Consider the following 14898-nt stretch of genomic DNA (forward strand, 5'->3'; position numbering starts at 1 on the left):
TCTTCCACTTGGAGTTTTTAAACTTATTTAACTGAACTATGCTACAAAACACATAGGACCTCATTTAGAGTCGGACGCAAAGTCCGCTTTAGGCGCATCTAACAAAAAAAACACTACCACGCATGTGCAGAAAGCACAAAATCCGCCTGCATCTTGGATGCAATTAACACTTGCGATAGCTTGCGACTCACTATGAGAGAATGGGAGGAACGCGGAATTGTGTAGGCGTGACCATGTAAATACATCCTAGTCTCGGTGAGGCGCAGACGCAACACACGTCAAAACAGGGCTAAAGCTGTGCGGCAGGAATTAGGTGGCGCAAGCGTTAGCTAGCTGCAGGAACTGCTCACAGCTCGATAGAGTATTAAGAGTGGGGTGCAACTGGGGTTGCTTGCCACTCGTAATACCCTACCAAGCTGCGGCACACTCCCACTCCTACACTTCTTAAACGGACTTTGCGTCTGACTCTAAATGAGGTCCATATAGTACAGTAGCTCCCGCAAGACATGTTTGATTATGTACTTATTCTAACATCACCAGTCGACAATTTATCAAGTGAGTCCCATTTTAATTTTCCAGATTATTAGTTTGCAAACTAAATTTAATGTAAGCGATGTAGATTACTAGAGTAGGCAAACAATATGTTAATTACCACATTTACCTAATAAGGCCACCTCATCTCTTTCTTGCCTCTGAGGTAGACTCCAACATATGCCTGATTACCTCAATCAGGGGAGCTACCATACATTGCCACCCCCCCCCCCCCCAAAAACACATTCTTAAAATTATTTATTTAAGAAATAAAACACTTTAACACATAAAGTTGATGATCATCATCATCACTATTTATTTATATAGCGCTACTGATTCCGCAGCGCTGTACAGAGAACTCATTCACATCAGTCCCTGCCCCATTGAGCTTACAGTCTAAATTCCCTAATATACACACATACTGGGAGAGAGACAGACAGACAGACAGACTATGGTCAATGTTTATAGCAGCCAATTAACCTACCAGTATGTTTTTTTTTGGGAGTGTGGGAGGAAACCGGAACACCCGGAGGAAACCCACGCAAACACACGGAGAACATACAAGCTCCACACAGATAAGGCCATGGACAGGAATTGAACTCATGACCCCAGCGCTGTGAGGCAGAAGTGCTAACCACTTAGGTTAGCACGGGCATCTCTCTATTGCTTGATGCACTTAAAGCATCTTATAAGCTTTAAGTGTATCTTTATTTTTAGTTTTTGACATACATTGCATCCAACACTACATTCGACCCCGATGGTAACCCGTCATGTGCTTGTCGTTTGGACAGGTGTGTCACAATTGAATAACCTTTAACATGACTTTGGCCTTAGTAGTTTTACTTTCATAGTTACTGGAACAATTTAGAAACAGGAGCTCTAAACTTCTCAGAGTATGTGACTGAAATGTTCACCTGCTTTAAGCGGATGGGGTAGTCGAACATATTGTTATGAGGTTTTTTGTAGGTTCATCAAGAAACATGCAATCAGTGGCTAAGTGGTTAGCACTTCTGCCTCACAGCGCTGGGTAATAAGTTCAATTCCCGACCATGGCCTTATCTTTGTGGAATTTGTATGTTCTCCCCGTGCTTGTGTGAGTTTCCTCCGGGTGCTACGGTTTCCTCCCACACTCCAAAAACATACTAGTAGCTTAATTGGCTGCTATCAAAATTGACCCTAGTCTCTCTGTGTGTGGGTGTGTGTGTGTGGGTGTCTGTATATGTTAGGCAATTTAGACTGTAAGCACCAATGAGGCAGGGACTGATGTGAATGAGTTCTATGTATATTGCTGCGGAATCAGTGGTGCTATATAAATAAATGGTGATGATGATGATGAATCATAATCATTAAGATGAGTAAATTATTGCAATAAAGATGGAGGATATTTTTCTATTTACTTAGTATTTTTTTTTTAAATCAGCTCATACTTTACCAACAAAAATTAGTCAAGGTGTTTTCATTTATCAATACATTTCTATTTTTTCGCATTATACCATCTTATTACACATTCCTATCCCTTCTTTCCAATACCGTATAATCTGCCATTCTTTATTCACATTAACTTTCTATTTATTTGCTTTGCTTTATCCTTATGCACCATTCCACTATATTTTACTGTATACTCTTAATAATCATTTCTCATTCTCTCTGTTCAACGTTTCACTTTCCTATACATTTCTCACACCCTTTTCTCATTCTATAACTTAAGGAGTGTAGGGTGGGGAGCACAGCAAAAAGACATAGGTTGTAAAGTCGCTACATTTATCATGCCACACACTTATTATAACACGATTTAACCATAGTGTGTCAGGTAATTCTTAAAGAGTTTACATTACCTAGATATTAAACTACCATAAGTACACTTAAACCCAGTGTCTAATGCACAGTATGTAAAGATCTAGGTAAAAATTAGAATTATGTAGATTTCAAGGAACAAGTCCGCAAAGTGACTTGTTTGTGTAATTATCCCTGGGGATTTTGTTGACGTTCTTAGTTCTGGGGTTTGTTCAGTAATCTTCCAGGAGAACTCATGTGACTCCAGTCATTACTTTTTATTTTATGTTAAAAAGTAGTCAATTACATTTTTTTAAGTCTGGTAACCCTGAAAAGGAGTCTCACATGTAGAATAAGTTGTATTTAATTTTATTGGAAGAAATAATGTTATGTTTTTCACCAAGCACTTCATATTATTACAACATTTAATATTACTATGTTAACCTTACATCCATGATAGTTATTGCATTTACAATATGGCTGTGTCTTTATTGTTTAGTGTGTTTGCAGTATTATTGTTACAATTTGCTTTTGCTGTGAAATGCAGCTATTTTCTTTCCTAAAAACACATATCTTTTTATATATTTTCTTTTTTGTTGCCTAGGTGCATATCACTACTAAGGGCCTCATTTACAGTCGGACGCAATGTGCGTCTAAGACGCACATGAAAGAGAAGAGTGTGAGTGTGCCGCAACTTGGTAGGGTATTAAGAGTGGCATGCAGTCCCAGTTGCGTCCCACTCGTAAAACCCTGCCAAGCTACAACCAGTTCCCACAGCTAACTAACTACTTGCGCCACTTAATTCATGCCGCACTTTTTCTGTCTTTTTTTTAACGTGTGTTCCGCCTGCGTCTTGATCCGACTAGGGTCGCTTTTTTGCGGATAGACGCCCATAGTATCTAATTATTCACAGTCACCCCTACATAACTCCGTGTTCCATCCTTTCCCTTGTACTGAGACGCAAGCTATTGCAGTGTACACTGCGTCTGAAAAGCAGGGACCTGGTGCTTACTGCGCATGCGCGTCAGTGGAAATGTGCAGGATGCACCTGAAACGGACTTTGCATCCGACTCTAAATGAGGCCCTAAGTCTTCTTACAACTATTGATTTCTCTTTATATATTTTTATGCATTTTAATTCAATTGCACGCTTATGTACAGGTTTATGAATTCTTTACTTATATCACTGTTCTTAAAATGAGATCTACCAGCAATAAAAGTATAAGGCAATAGACAACCATTGTCAGGGAAGAGGGATGAAAGAGGCTTTCTGCCTTCTTCTGCCACCTGAGAAGTCACTGTATAGAGCTGCCAGTTCCCCCATCACCTTAGTCACCAGCCCTCATTGCAGGAACAAGCGTGATAACTGACACGGTGAGAGGACTGGGATATTAGAGGGATAATACTTTCTCTCCCTTTGTTGTCCCTATTTCCCTCATGCTGTCAGTTAGCGCACTACAGGAAGGAGAGCAGAAATTTCTTTACCTTTGCTCCTTCAGCAGTCAATTATTTAAAACCAGCCAATAAATAAAGAACTTAGGGAGATGAGGATGTGGGCCCTAAGATGTGGTTAACACTCCTCTCTACCGCATACTTGCCCACTCTCCCGGTATGTCTGGAAGACTCCTGAATTCCAGAGAGGTCTCCCAGACTCCCAGGTGAGCAGGGCAGTCTCCTGCATCCTTGCCCACTTGCTAGTGAAGTGGGTTGAATGGAGCCTCCATTCGCCATGAATCGAGCAACTATGGCCCCACCCCTGCAGGGACAAAATGATCCAATTTGCGGCACCTCTGGACTAGCTCTTCACCTCCCATCCAGAACCTCCTGTCGGAGAGAAGAAAAAGTGGGGAAGATTATTCTTTCCCCCTCACTGTGGTGTTGTCTGGGACAAACTGTCATCCGTCGGGGCTCTAAATAATACATTTGTTACAATACATTTTATGATTTAAATGATGTTTTTTTTAAAAAAACAACAACAACACATTAATGACTTTCCCTAAAGAACTTTTAAAAAATTAGTTTTAATTTTGGTTTATTTCTTTTATTCAATTTTTAAGCATTTCATTCATATAACAAATAACATTTTCTTAATTCGTTAAAGAAGAATATTATACTTCAGAAAACTGAAAATGTTTTAGTTTTATCCCTAACCACGGTAACAAATGTAAATTGCCTTCCCTAAATTTATGACACATCCTTTTACATTCACCATGTCAATTAAATTTATAGGATTATAAAACAAGTAAATTCAATTTACCTACAATTAGTAGAGATTACAGTTTTGGCAGAAGCTCTGCAGCCATATAACATTTGCAGTAGTAAATTGATATTAATTTCTACAAAACAAAAGCATCTTGACCTTGTCCCTATTATATGAATACATCCTGGCATAAAAAGACAGCAGAAAATATAGCAGGGAAATAAATCATTGTTTATCATATTTGTTTAAATTTAGAAATTTGGCCAACAACAGCACACAACAATTCATTGAATATATTTCATTGTATTTCTCATATGAATGCTCTAAATTCTTCAAGGTCATGGATGCTAGTTCCACGGTTACTGGTTGTCCTATTCCCATTCATCTAATGTACAAAAGCATTGGATGCAAGAATCTCGCAGGTGCATAGGTGGAAGTAATAACTGAAAAACATTTCTGATTGAATGGTAGGGTAGAAGGGTGATAGAAAATGTGGGAGTTATGGAAATATTTTAAAATGTTGAAACAGGTAAACATAACACCTATAATTGTATATAACATATTATTTATTTGGTTAATACGTTTCTACATGTTTTTTTTGTTTATTTGTTTTTTGTCCTTTTTGTTTTCCTTCTTTTTCTGTTTTTTTTGTTATTGTATTAAAAGAGTTGTACTATAAAGCTGTTTGTTTACAGTCAAGAGAGGTCAAGTGATAGGAATAAGAATGAACCATTGTACAGCTCTGTTCTTTTCTTTTGAATAATCAAATAAAAAAATAATGTAAAAATAACATTTTTTTTTTGTTATATTTTACTGCTACTTTTCTCTTTGTCTCGGTAGCTTTTGACTTTTCAAAAAGCTATTAAAATAAGTAGATAGAATAAGGCAAGCTCATGCTAACACTATGTGATGCAATTGTAAAAACGTAGTGGATTTGCAAACACAGACATTCCTAATCAATAAGGTAGACAGAAAAATTATTCTTAATTTATCATCAATAGCGACTATTTCCAGTATGTTAAATATTTTCATCAATATATACAGTATATATATATATATATATATATATATAGTAAGCAGAATGCACTAACAATTTAAAGTGATTTGTGCAATATAAACCCAATAAAAATAATTAAACATACAGTAGGCCGCCCTTCATTCTTGAGCACCTGTTTGAGGGTGCAGTACCTAGGATATGAAACAAAATATAGAAGTGCCACTTAAGAGATTTAATATCAGTGATAAACCCTAAAGTGAAATATGTAGCCGCATACCAAAAGGACAATTAATCATCATCATCATTTATAGCGCCAACATATTCCGTAGCGCTTTACAATTGGGGACAAACATAGTAAACTAATAAACAAAGTGGGTAAAACAGACAAAGACGTGAGAAGGCCCTGCTCGCAAGCTTACAATCTATGGACATATATCTGACATATTTAGATGGATGAATAATGAAGTCGAAATTGGAGAGGGGGAGAGATTAGAGACTAAAAACTACAAAGAAAACAATATAGTGAAATACGGATTTATTATAACTTCCCATCAAACAACATTTACAAATATGTGTACCATATATAGATAACTTTAGAGCATATATTCACAATAGATCAAGGCTGCCAGTAAAAATCCAAAAATTATTTAATCATGATAAGCATAAGACCAATCAATATATATATACATATATGCAAATTGATATAGAATGATAACAATACATTTTTGAGTCTCCACCTCCAGCTAATGCCTAAAAATGTAGTTTATAGAGAGGATAACATATTTCCAGTGGCACAATGGCATATTATTCTAGTATTCTACTTCCATGCATTCATATTCGCCCATGCCTATTGTAGGATATTCCAAGAATACTGTCTAGAGTGACAAAGTTACATTTTGTGATAAAGATTTCCTAGTGATATTTTTATGTTCATACAAATATGTTGTGCTTTAGACAACCCAGATATATGTGCCAGAGTATATCTAGACATTTAGTTTGTCTGAACCATTCAGTAAATTAATGCTTCAGCATAGTCTGGAGATACATGCTGAATGTAAAGGGAAGTATCATCATATATTATTCTTTATCCTTGGATAAATTCTAAAGGCTAGTAACAGGTTATAAAGTTATCAAAGGGATTGTGTCACTTGATTGAATGGATGTCCAATTGTTCATCCAAATGAGCACAGTTGACGCTCAGCATAGTTCTGTCCTTTCTTGCAAGTTATCTTGAAGAAGGTGCCTGGAGAATAGCAATACAGGATTTCTGGTTATATCAAAGTGACAGGAAGGATCATAGCACAAGGGGGCAATATGACCGTAAATGTGTACCCCCCTTTAATGCACCAAACATAATAAGGAAATAATTTCCAAATGCTTCAACAGATTTAATAAAGTATTTTATTGTTTGTGGTGATAGGGTATCTTTGCAATTTCTCTGTACTTAATTATTTAATTTTTAATTAATATTTATTTATTTCATTGTTATTGATTTATATGTACAGATCAGCAATCATTGCAGCCTCTAGGCTAGTACATAGGTACACAAAACCCCTTATGGAGGATGGGGAAGAGACTGAGCAGGGGATTAAATGACACATTGTAGGCTGATAGTAGTATAGAAAACCCAATCAGCCACCTTGAAACAGTTTAAAATCACCTGGCTGCTTGCTGAGGCTATGATGGAGTTCCCACATTTTCCCAGGAGCAGCTACAGGGACAGGCTGGGCTGGGAGACAGGAAGGCATTTGCCCCATGGGCTAGTCCCATAGTGGGCTATCTTGGGCTGGGTCACCTGCATTTTTTTTCCTTTAAACAGTTCCTAATAGGCTGCTGAGTCGAGACTTGAACCACTCCTCTTCCCCCTCCAGGCCCTCCCCTGAGCAGCTACAATTGTTATTCTGCTACTTTATCAAGTGCTCCTCACATCTCTTAGATCATAATCTCATTTTGGGTAGATTTTTACCCACATTTCTTGATTCTAAATGTGGGGAGGTATGTCAGTTGGATGTATATTGGTTGTGCCTGAACCCCTCAGTGTATACCGCTGTGTAATATATCAGCTCTTTATAAATAAAGTATAATCATGTTTCATATTATCATGTGCTATCACGCTATAGCACATTGTATTCAAAATATGCTTCAGAGAAAGGCAGCAAGGGGCTTATGTAGACAAACAATCTTTTTAGCGAAGAACGCTTTTTATAGCACCATTATTAATAATAATGCTTAAAATATGTAATTTATACTTAGATTAATCAAAAATAGACTAAAACCAGTCTCTTGGAGTAGTAGACCCAAAAGATTTGTCTTAAGTTTGTAAAGAGAAGCAAATAATACATCTGTATTTACAGTTTAATTTACAGGTTTTGCAATGTGATACTGAAAACATGCTGTAGATTTCACATCTTGCTGTAGATTTGCAGCAAATATAATCTGTTCTTTAATATTTCTCAAAGAGGAAGAACTACCGACCTTTCACCTTTGGGATCAGCTTTGATATTTTATTGAGGTAGTTGAGAGTTGAGGCATTCCACATAAGTCTTTTATTAAAAAGCTACATTGTATATCTTGAGATTGGAGGATGCAAGATACACCCAATGATAAAAATACATTTGCAATAATTAAGAAATGGGGTTAAAAACAAATGCTTATATGGAACGGCAGTATTCATATAAATACAGCATGTCCTTCACTTACATTGGCAAACTGAATTATACTATTTCTCACATTAAATTAATGCTGGAAGTGCAAAGCTCACAACAAGGATTTGAATTAAAGTTAGTGGAATGGATAAAGGTTTGACTAAAATACATGAGAACAGACTGTATTAATAAACTATCAGTGACCCTTTTATGCCAAAGATAAGATTGTGCTCACTTCTGGCTTGGGAAACCTGAGCTACCTTGTGATGTTGTGGAGAGAAGCGGGAATCGAAGTATGTCATGATGAAGTGCTATGAGAGGACATATGTATGTAAATATATATATATATATATATATATATATATATATGCAGGGGCGCTGAGAGGGGCCTGCCTGGGGCCCCTAACATGCCTGTGTAGTGGGCGGAACCACTAACCTGCACTAACCTGGTGTGGTTACACTCCCTTTGGCAGCTATGGAAGGGGCCCCGAGAAGTTGATGTACCGAGGCCAGAAATTCCGCTCGTCAGCCCTGTATATAGGTGGTTGTGTGATGGAATACCTTACCCAACACGATTCTGAAATGCAATGCGTTTGGCGGAGAGTGAACACAACATACAATATTTATGATACATCTATATATATAAAGGAAGATTGTTTGTTGTTTATTTGTTGGTGAATATCTTCCACAGCCCTCAAGGTAAAGCTGCCATATCTTACATAGTTATTTAGTATTGAAAAAGTAACCTATTAAACCACAAAGCAATAACGCGACAAATTAACAGAGCGACAAATATTAAAAACATAATTTTTTGGTTGTAAGCAATTGTGTGACTGCTGGAAGGACACCTCGCCACAACACAACTTTAAGACAATGCAACAAAGCAACAATTCTTATTTTCTAAAGAGCATTTTTGGTCTGTTTACCAAATGATTTGCTAATATATAAAAACTGCTACACATTACAAACCGGAGCTGCGCAACAACATCCCTGCTTGAATCTTATATATAAAATTAATTGGTCTGTTTGCTTATTTGTTTATCCGGTTATGCATTTGGACACCCCTACACTGATTGGGATGAAACCAGCGCAAGGTGGTTTAGTTTTTAGGGGGCTTAGGGTCCCGGTTGGACCTCCCATTGCTGTTCGTTGGGCAGAATTTTGACATTGGGGATCGTTTCGCACGCCATATTCAGGTCTCAAAATGAGGCAAAACATCATTTTCGGGAAAAAAAAATTTGGATCGCCATCCTCTGTATATATAGTCCTCCCTCATTTTCTCAAGTGCCATTTTAGAACAGACAGAGTGTAGGGAGGGGGTTAGCTGCGGTGCTCTGCTCAGAAAATAGCATTAAGGATGAACAAGGGACATAGGAAAGCAAAAGAATCAAGTCATTATTTTAAAGCAGTTCTGTAGAGATTAGTCAGCTAGAATAGTTTGCTGATCAATTGCTTTTAATTTCAATCTTTAATACACTTTACACGGAGTAGTGGCTACTGGTTGTTGTTAATGCATTGCAAATATTTAATAGTACTAGACAGTATACAGTATACAGACTGAGTTAGATAGATATCATTCTCAAATAAGTAGTATATTTATTTATTGGAGAAAAACAGTGTGCTTTTGCTGTCTATTAGCAGCAGAATGCAAAAAACAAATACATTTATTTATTTTAAAATGTAAAGCTTTTCAAGTGAAAGTAGTCTTGTGTGGGGTAGTGAGTACTGAAATAATTTTGAAAAGACTGCTTGCAGGTGAAGTTCATCATCTGCACCCCCCCCCCCAATAAATGCTACATGCTACTATATTGTAATATTTTCTATTTATCAATACTTCTCAGTTTTAAAAGGCTTATTCAGTGATATCCATATTAAAAAAGGGGTTTTCTGTATGAGGGTCAGCACGCAGCTGCATACGCCAATTAAACACTATATATTCTAATCTTTTCTATTTTTCAATACTTGTTCATTTTAGCAAAGAAATACTAGCCAGGTTTATTCTTACACTTTGATTTAGAATTGAGCTAGAAGGTAATCCCCTCACATCTTTAAATCTGTCTACACATTTTAAATTTCCCACTTCCCCTCTGCAGCTTAACATGGATTTACACATAACTCTAAATGAGGGTCATAGTTTTAAACCCACAAATTTTACTAGATGTGTAATGTAAAGCAGTAGCAGGAAAACTTTACTTACTAAGCTTAAAAAGTTGGCATTTTATTACTTACTCTATCTGCATACTTATTAACAATCAGATCTGTGTATGTAAATCATCCATGACTGGCTATTACTTATGAATTATCAGTGAGTCTTTTTACATCAAGGTAAAATAATATATAATAATAATAATAATAATAATAATAGTAATACACATACAAATAATATTTGGTGACTTATTTTTAGTCACACTCAAAATGGTAGATTTAGCAAAAATGAAAAGTGGAGGTAGCTATCATTTATCTAGTGGATTCCAGAAAATGCGAGCTAGGATCGGATTGGTTGCTATTGGCAACACCTCCACATTTCAGAAGGTTTGATAAATCTATTCCAAAGGGTATTATTTCCTACATGTCGGATCTGTGTTTACCCTCAATGTCATGTTAAATCAGGTTAGATGGACATTTTCAAAAGTTTTTTTATTATTATTTTCCACTAATCTTATTGGGTTTTGAAAGCAAACACACCTCCATCAATGAGGGTTAAAATGCATGGCTTCAGTAAAGCACCCCATAGATTTGTATATAAGATATCAATTCAATATTATTTGCTTTCTTACATTTTTAAAAAAAAACCACTGAGGCTGTTTAATACATTTTAGCTTCTATCAATAATTATAAATTCCAGTCTAAGGGGTAAAATTCCATTATGCCAAAATCTAAAATGGATTGTATTTATTTTTTGTCTGTTTTCCCCTCAAGGCTGTAAAGTTAATAAAATACAAGCAAAAACATGCTTTTTTCTTAAACAATTTAGCCATGATGTAATTCTATTATAAATGTATTCACCAATATAGTGTTAAATAAACCTAAGTTAGATTTAGAGCAATGTTAGAACAAACACCTGTTACCTTGGATCATGTTATACGGTGTTAATGGAAACCTAGGACATCTCTACACAGCCTCCATCACCTAATTGAGCTAACATGGCAGCACAATCATCTCATTTTACCTATTTCTAACAAATTAAAACTGACATGGTAGATAGAAAATTATCATAATATGAAATACAACTACGCTCAAAGTAATTGAATAATCGCAGAGATCACCAGTTATCTATGTCTCTAGGCTAATATAAAATATGATTAGAGATCAGGGACAAAATCTTCTTATATAAACATTTTTTCTTCCAACTAAACTGTTCCCTGGTAGAAATAACAAGCTCAAAATGGTTAAACTGACACATTTTATCCTGAAAAATAAGAATGAACCAGTTTACTATACATTATTTCTTGTCTTCAGATTTTTCACCTTATTTTCCCTTATATTTCCTGCCATGAAAATTTGGTGCTAGTCCACATTTCTCTTCTTACGTATATATATATATATATATATATATATATATATATATATATATATATATATATTTTTTTTTTTTTTTTTAAAGTTTTATTTTTGAGAAGGTCAATAATGAGCATCAGTCCAAGACAAAATCTGTTACAATCAGGTTATACACATTCAGGGACTAATACAAACATAGTGTATCATAATGAGAATATTGAGATTGACCAAATTTTAGCTATAGGGATAGAAGAAGAAAGAAACAGAAAGGAGGCCAGTCAGAGAAAAGTGGGCATAATAGATTAGGAGGCGGTGTGGCAGACCGCCAATAGAAGAGAAGAGAAAGAAAACAGAGCAAGAAATAGAGAAGTGGGGGGAGGGGGGTGGAAAGGTAGCGGGTTGAGGAGGGATATCAAGTGGAGTGTTTTAGAGGAGTCATAGGGCAAAAGGAATTTGAATTTGAAAAAATGACATCCAAGGTTCCCAGACTTTATTAAATGATTTAGAGGTGTTGCGCAATATGCATGTCATAAACTCCATTTTGTATGAGTGCCAAACTCTATTAATAATTGTCTGCATAGTAGGCGCGGAGGGTTGTTTCCAATTAGTGGCAATTTGACATAGTGCTGCAGAAACTATGTGGTGGAACATTTTTGTTTGGTGTTTAGTTGCGGATGGAATTCCAAGTGGGAGAAGGAAAAATCTGGGAGAGACCGGGATGTCAATCTGCAGAATCTGAGATGCGAATTTCCGTAGTTCCGACCAGAATGGGGCAATCTTGGGGCACTGCCACCAAATATGGAGGAAGGACCCTTCTGACGAGCATCCTCTCCAACATGAGCTGGATGAGTCCGGAAAGATCTTACGTATATATTTTAAGAAGAAAATATATCTAAAAAATGCAAAATGTTTTTAAGAAAATTTAGCTGTTGTCACCTAACGCTTAAAGTAGAATTACAAAGCGTAATTCATTTATTTCCATGCGGTGTAATATATTTAATAATTAACATTGTTTTAGAAGGTTTTAAAAGATTTTTAGATACAGAAGAAGAAAGAAATTGAGAGGAGGTTACTTACAAATTGCAAAATGTCCACTGCACAATTGTGACAATACCCTGGGTGAGAGGATGGTCCCAGGTCTTTACTAAGCAGATTTCTCCTATATATATTACTGAACGGCCATCCAGTCCAGCTAGACCCCTCACGGGAGCCTAGGAAAATAGAGGACTGGGTTTTCTCATCGTTGCTACTCTCCCGGAATGTCCAAGAGACTCTCAAATTTATGGGCATCCACCCGGACTCCCGGGAGAGAAGGGCAATCTCCCGGTTCCTGGGCCTTCCTTAGATAAGTGGTAGGGGTGGGGCTTATGGAGTGATAGTAGCCCTGCCCCTTGCTGTAATAGGCCAGAACTTGTGATGTGTTTAGGGGGTGGGGCCAAATTACGTGATCGCTGGGCCCCATCCCCAAACACCCACCTCCCCCCCAGTCTCCTGCAGAACAATATCCCAAAGTTAACAAGTATGGGTTATCTATGTGTGGGTACAGAAGATGTCTAGTAGTGGGATGTTTAGGACACAGAGGGGTAAACAATGGGACATTTGGACAGTTAATTGTTGGAAAGAAGCTGGACATGTATAAACTCTTGTCTACTGCTTTAATGATGATGTGGTGGTTTGGTGTCTCATCCATAGCTGGCCACCAGAAGGTCTCATTTGGGACTATATTTAACCTACATACATAGTAATTGCACACAGAACATAACAACACATTTGTACACTGAACAGTATGCTTCATTTACAGACTAAAAAACATTGTACTTTAGCACATAAGCAAAAATCATTTTATTACTGATGAAAGGACTAAAGCAAGTCCCAGGTGGGCTTGACCTTTGTTATTGGTGCCCAATACTCACCTTTCACCACAGCAGTGGAAAACCAGCTTGGATACCACGTATCTGAGTTTGCCACAATTAAGCCTAGATTTCCGCTGAAGCACGTGGATTCATGAAGCATTCAAGGTGATGTTACATTTGGTTAATGAGGGCATCCCTTGCAAAATACAGAGAATGTGCACCGGTGCGCTTAGCTTTGTAGAGCAGCGCAGAAATGAGCTTATCTTTTGTGTGGTGAGATTACGGAAATAAGCTAACGATGTCGGTTCATCCTATACTTTTTATTGGGCCCCTTTATGTCATGTGGTAGGTTAATGATCTGTATCCATTGCGTTTAAATAGATGTATCTGTAATGGACGTGTTTTGTTAATTTTTATTAAAATGGGGCACACAGTGACTTAGTGGTTAGTACTTCTGGCTCACAAAACTGGGGTCATGAGTTTGATTCTTGACCATGGCCTTATCTGTGTGGAGTTTGTATGTTCTTCCCGTGTTTGGGTGGGTTTTCTCCAGGCACTCAGGTTTCCTCCCACACTCCAAAAACATAGTGGTAGGCTAATTGGCTGCTACCAAAAAGTTACTTTAGTCTCTCTCTCTCTCTCTCTCTGTCAGTGTGGGTGTGTGTTAGGGAATTTAAACTGTAAGCTCCAATGGGGCAGGGACTGATGAGAGTGAGTTCTCTGTACAGCGCTGCAGACTTAATGGCGCTATATAAAAATGCTGATGATGACGATGAAGTGGTAGTTTGGTCAAATAAAAAGGTACATTTCTATATGCACTGTAAGCTATGTAGTAAACAGATGCACACAATTGTCCTAATGTCCCCTCACGCGCAGAATTAATTATGAAAATGAAGGATAAACAGTGCAGTATATTAGGTGAACAACTGAAATGTTTACTTTATTAAAATTAGTAGAACATTCATTAGTACTGTTTACACTTTTGCACCATGTACTTTTGGAGATTTTATAGGCACATTTTTAGTTTGTGGAAACATCTCCCGAGAGTGGAAGAAAGTCGTACACCTTGATGTGTGCTGGGCTGACCATCAAGGCGCTTCAGAGAAAAAACGAGTATGTACAATGCTTGCTCTTCATAAATGACCTCCGGTATGTTTGAAAAAATAATGTAAAGGGAATAACCTACTTGGGTCTCGAGTGGTCCTGTTTATGGAAAGATTTCATGGACTTGTTGTCATATTTTTTAGCCAGTTATTCACCAGTCTTTTAGTATTTGTTTAAACAAAAATCCATACTGTATAAAAGAAATCATTACACATGCATTTTATTGTTATAAATTGTCACTTAAGTGTTTATTTGTTTTACTTTTTTTATAGAACCCAATTCAAACATTTTTTCAGCT

The sequence above is a fragment of the Mixophyes fleayi genome, chromosome 5, assembly GCF_038048845.1.
Source record: "Mixophyes fleayi isolate aMixFle1 chromosome 5, aMixFle1.hap1, whole genome shotgun sequence".
Taxonomy (NCBI): Eukaryota; Metazoa; Chordata; class Amphibia; order Anura; family Limnodynastidae; genus Mixophyes; species Mixophyes fleayi.